The sequence below is a fragment of the Adiantum capillus-veneris genome, chromosome 20 (genome assembly GCF_014529385.1).
Source record: "Adiantum capillus-veneris isolate H3 chromosome 20, ASM1452938v2, whole genome shotgun sequence".
Lineage (NCBI taxonomy): Eukaryota > Viridiplantae > Streptophyta > Polypodiopsida > Polypodiales > Pteridaceae > Adiantum > Adiantum capillus-veneris.
The window spans coordinates 99,202,794-99,208,242 of record NC_140950.1 but is presented as its reverse complement, the minus strand read 5'-3'; the positions used below and the strand labels follow the sequence as shown (position 1 = coordinate 99,208,242).

Sequence of the window (5,449 nt, the reverse complement as noted above, 5' to 3'; positions counted from 1 at the left end):
GATCGTGATTGAGCTCATCGATGTGTGTGCCGAGGAGCAGATTTGTATGTGGTGTGTTTTGAACAAGGTGGAACCATCATTGCCATTTTTTTTGTGTCGATCCCCCCCCCCCCCCCCCCCCCCCCCCCCCCCCTTCTCTTCTCTGCTTGTGCACATGTGTATTTGTGCGTGTGTTGAAGGTTGTGACTCCCCTAGGTCATGTTGTGCAAAGAGAGATAGAGAGAGGTGCTCCGTGTGTAGAAGGTTGTGAATTGAGTAGTGTGGAGTGACTCGCGTTCTCATTTGTGGTATTGCAGTGTGTGCATTGGGTTGTGTGCAAATAGTGGTTTTATGTATAATTGTGGTGTTGTGCAAGTGTTTTCTAGTGGATTGGGCTGTTGTGGAAGCCCTGAGCTGTAGAGAGGTGGTGAGGTGGGGCTAGCGACGGGTAGAGGGAGTATGGAGAAAAGGGGTATGATGGTGGGAGATGGATAGGAGACTATGGAAACCATATAGGGGAATTGAGTGGGGGGATGGGTAGTATTGTGGGTGAGCCATGTGGAGGGTTAGTTTAGGATGAATGTTGTTAGCTACAAGTGCCGACACACTTGTTTCTTCACTGCCGAGAGAGAGAGAGAGAGAGAGAGAGAGAGAGAGAGAGTTTGCCACAAAAGAAAGGAAACCATAGTCTCACCACAAGATTAAGAGAACGGAGAGTAAACTACACCACATGAATTTGAGGAAATGAGGAGAGGGATGACTGAACAAGAGATGTGATAGTAGAAAAAATCTAAAGAGAGGGAGAGGGGAAGAAAGAACCATAAGTCTCCTATATGATAGAGATGCTTGAGAAAGAAGACCAATGCAATAGATAAATATGGAGAGATAGAGAGAGAATCCACCATGATCATTAGATGCCAAAAAAGATAGATAGAAAGAAGACCAATGCAATAGATAAATATGGAGAGATAGAGAGAGAATCCACCATGATCATTAGATGCCAAAAAAGATAGATAGATAGATAGATGGATATATATATATATATATATATATATATATATATATATATATAGAGAGAGAGAGAGAGAGAGAGAGAGAGAGAGAGAGAGAGATGGTGCCCACAAAGGTCCTTCCTCTAGACACCATCAATGGAAATATCAAGAAGATGGTGTATGTTGTATCTCGAGAGCTTTACATTCCAACTTCTGAGCTTCACAGAGAAGTTGAGCTTCAAAGAGAAGGAAAAAAGATTATTTCTACCAATGTAGGCAACCCACATGCCTTGGGTTGGAAGCCACTAATGTTTCCTCGCTAGGTGATTATGCTTTGCAAGCCCCATTCATAGATTATCCAAATGCAAACAATTTTTTCTCTTTGCTGATGTCATCCCCCATGCGAAACATTACTTGTCATATACATTTGGTGGATTGGTCAACTAGGTGCTTAGAGGGATTCACAATGGCTACCATGCATAAGGAAAGATGTTGTTGACTTCCTTATGAACAGAGACAGGTATCCAAGTACTTCATAGTTGATTTTTCTCACTGACGGGGCTAGCAAGGTGTAGCTCAGCTTCTCAACCTTCTCATTAAGGGTGAGAAGGACGGAGTGCTTTGTCCTATTCCACAATATCCGCTCTATTTTGCTAAAAGTCAGCTTGTTGGTGGAACTTTGATACCTTATTATTTGAGTTTGGAGGTTGGTTGGGGTTTGGATGTGCAAGATCTAAAATGGGGCACGTATGAAAGGAATAATTGTACGTGGTTTGGTCTTCATCAATTCAAGAAATCCGACTGGAGAATGCCTTTTGAAAGATTTTCTGAGAGAGCTTATCCAATTCTTTCATGAAGAGCACATTTGTGATGTTGCACTAACAAACGCCCGTTCACCTTGATAAATGTCCAATTGATACACTTCATCCGCCAGAGAAGGTCATGATGGATATGGGTCCTCCTTACATGAAGAAGGCTAAGATAGTCTCTTTTCATAATGTTTCAAGGGGCTTCTGGGGTGAGTGCGATCTGCATGGTGCATACTTGGAGCTAATAAACAATCACCCAAAGACAGTAGATGAAATGTACAAAGTGGCATCGATTGCTCTTAGTCTAAATGGACCAGGTCATATTTTGTAGGACTAATGGTTAATCCACCAAAGCCAGGTGAGATCTCATCTATATGTATTCTATAATGGCAGAGAGAGCACACTTTACACGTGTCAACGTCTGTGAGCTGAAGGCTAAATGCCAAAAGTGAGAGAAGCTCACGTGCACGGGATAAAGAGAGAGAGAGAGAGAGAGAGAGAGAGAGAGAGAGAGAGGCCGCTTTCGGTGGCCGGCCGTACTCATCCCCAATATATTTTGAAGAGAGCAAAGGCATCCTAGAGTCTTTACCGAGGCAAGCTCATATTATGACCGATGGCTTCAATAGCTGTACTCATTTCTTAAAATCGAGTTTCCTTGAGAAGGGGGCGATGCGAGGTTAGAGAGAGAGAGAGAGAGAGAGAGAGAGAGAGAGAGGTGAGTAGTGGGGGAACTTTCGCTAATGGCGGCGAGTAGGATTGTGCAAGTGAAAGAGGGTGGGCGAGCGGCGGGGCAAGAGGCGATAAGAGGTGAGGGGGTTGGCGGGTATAGCGAGGGAGTAGGGGGGCAATGCCCGAGCGAGCAACGAAAGGGTAGGGCACAAGCGTGGTCACCTCCAGTATGAGTCGATGAACCAGGAATTCTTGGAACCCATTTGGGCCTTGTTTTTTTGTTTGAGCCGTACTCGATATTGGCCATAAGAAGGCATCCATTGAACTTTTGAGTCAATACCCTTGAGTTGTCGCCCCTCATCTAGAGGAAGCACAACGGGGAAATCAGATAAGGGCGAGGATTGGGAAGTAGGTGACGGAAAACGGAGGGTGGGCGGGCCTCGTGATTGTTTGAAACCCCCTCTGTCAAGTGGGATCTACGGTCCCTCTTGATTGGGGGTGGCGGGATCGGTTTTGCACCATCTAATGGCGGATTAAAGATCCCCAAGTGATCACTATGAACTCCGCGTAAACTTCACATAAACTTGATGTGAGCATCAAGTGACCATCAAGTGATTCCCGTGTGAATCCCAATCACCATGTGATCACCTTGTGAACCCACCTATTTCAAAGTGATCATCGTGTAACCTCGAGCATCCCAAAGTGACCTCCGAGTGAACACCATGTGATCCTCACCCCATCATTTTTTCTATATGACCGAACATTTTGACCTCCATTTCAAGTAGTGCGCGATAGCTTAATGGAAGAGCCTTAGACTCCGGTGTGTAGGTGGTGGGTTCAAGTCACGGGGGCTCAACCAATCGGAATGTTTTTATTCCTAAGAATAAATGGATGATCAAGATTGTTCGAAGATCGTGGACTGTTGATCCCACTTGAAAAGGGGGGTGTCAAATAGTCCCGAGGGTAGGTGGGCAAGAGTTGGAAGGTAGGGTGGGGGTTAAGGGAAAGGCTAGTGAGAGGGCGCGGGGCGGGACGAGCCGAGGCAAGGTAGGATAAAGCCTGGCGAGGGCAGGACAATGCTGGCGGTCCTTGCGAGGATGTGAATTGATGAGCGCATCAAGCGAAGGGGTCAGAATGCTTGGGCGAGCATGGTGGGTGAGTCAAGTGGGCTAGAGGGAAGAAACGAGTGGGCGAGGGAGAGAGCGAGGGCACGGGCTAAGGCAAGTGGGCATTGGAACAGGCGGGCGATAGTGCAAGGTTCAAGGTGAGAGCGTTGGGTGGAGCGAGGCGACCTGAGATCAATGCAATCCGGAGCGTAGGGATAAGGCAAGAGGAAGGGATGGGGTAGGTTAGTCAAGGGGGGTGGGATAACGTTATAAAAAAGCAGGTAGAAGGTTGTGGGAGAGTAGGGAGCCAGCAAGGCAAGAGCCCAAGGGCAAAGGGTAGGTAGCAAGGCCAGACAAGTGGGCAAGTGTAGGGGCAAGGATGGTTCAAGTGCAGGCGAGCAAGGGCGTGCGAATGGGCAATGAGCAAGGCCCGAAAGATGGAAGTGGGGGAGCAGATGCGGATTGTATGCGCTCAATGGCAGATTGGCAAGCGGGTGCAAAGGGGTGGGTAGGACAGAGTGGTCAAGGGCGAGCAATTTGTTGGGATCCTTCGGCAATTGACTGTGGTGAGTGGGGCCGATGGGTGAGGGATAGGAATGGATAAGGGGAGCAGGGCTGGCCTTGGGCAAGCAAGGGGGAGCAAAGGCAAGGCGAGTAGAGAAAGGTGTGCCAAGAGAACTCGAGCAAGGGCAAGCAAGTGACGCTAGGGCTAGGGACCAATTGAGCTAAGGGTTGGGTGAGCCCCGTGGCTGGACGAGCAAGTGAGGGGTTGGGTTGTGGGGATGGGTGAAAGCGAGGGCAAGAAGGTTAGGGAAGTCTACGGTGGTGATCGAGTGGGCGGTGGGAAGCTGGCACTGAGCAAACAAGGGGCAGGCAAGAGCAAGGAACGGCAAGGCGAGTTGGTTGGCCGGATAAGCGAGTAGAGGCCTAGGCGAGGGTAAGTAGAGGGCGAGGACGGCCCAAGCTGGGCGAGGCAAGAGGGGTTGGTTGAGAGTGAGAGAGAGAGAGAGAGAGAGAGAGAGAGAGAGAGGGGGGGGGGGGGGGGGGGGGGGGGGTAGTTCAAGGTGAGTCCAATGTAGACAAGGAAAGAGAAATCACAGGAGCGAGGGGGCGGGTAGGGTAAGAGAGGTAGGTAGGGCGAGTAAATGCACGCGCGAGCAAGGGAAGTGCTACAAGGCATAGCGAAAGTGGCGACGCCTGCTAGATCAATAAAAACCCAAGCCACAATCTAAAGAGATTGAAGCAAAATGGGAAATGAGAAACAAGACAAAGAATGCAAGATCCTTGATTTTTGAATCTCTTTTAAAAACAAGATAAATGGAGTTTTCAAAAGTGCATGATTTTATTTTCCTTGTTTTAGTCTAGAATGCTTACTCTGCAATGCTGTGATATTTTAAAAAGGCAAGCAAGGTCATTTTCAAGTTCTATTAGATCCAAAACCACTTGTTTGAGTTTTGGAAAAATCTTTTTTTTTTTTGTTTTTTGTGCTATTTGGTGTAGAGCCAAATTCTTTCTACTAGCTCCAAGGGAGCTAGACCAAGTGAAGTCATGGTTCAATTTTGAAAATTTTTCTTCTTTAACTTTCCATGGCTTTTTTGATTTTCATTCTTTTTGGGAATTCCAAAAAGCACTGTGCTTTTTAATATAATCTAACCCTACAAATATTATTTTTAGTCATCGTTTATGTGTTTATAACAAACTTATTGAGGGCGACGGGAATTTTTCTTTTTTGGGGATTATTTTTATGAAAATCAAATTATATTAAAAATTAAGAGGATGATTAGGGGTTGATGCACAAAGACAACCATAAACATAGAGACATGTACATGCATGCATAACTTTCCCTCCAGTTTTCCCTTGGCTTGCTCCATCAATAATCTTTGCCCTCCGCACC

At 46.8% G+C, this 5,449-nt stretch overlaps 1 pseudogene; it reads left to right on the top strand.

Moving 5' to 3' along the window:
* Nucleotides 1–1,090: 1,090 nt before the first annotated feature.
* LOC147432980 (glutamate--glyoxylate aminotransferase 1 pseudogene) lies at nucleotides 1,091–2,461 on the top strand (annotated as a pseudogene).
* The last annotated feature ends 2,988 nt before the right edge of the window (nucleotides 2,462–5,449 follow it).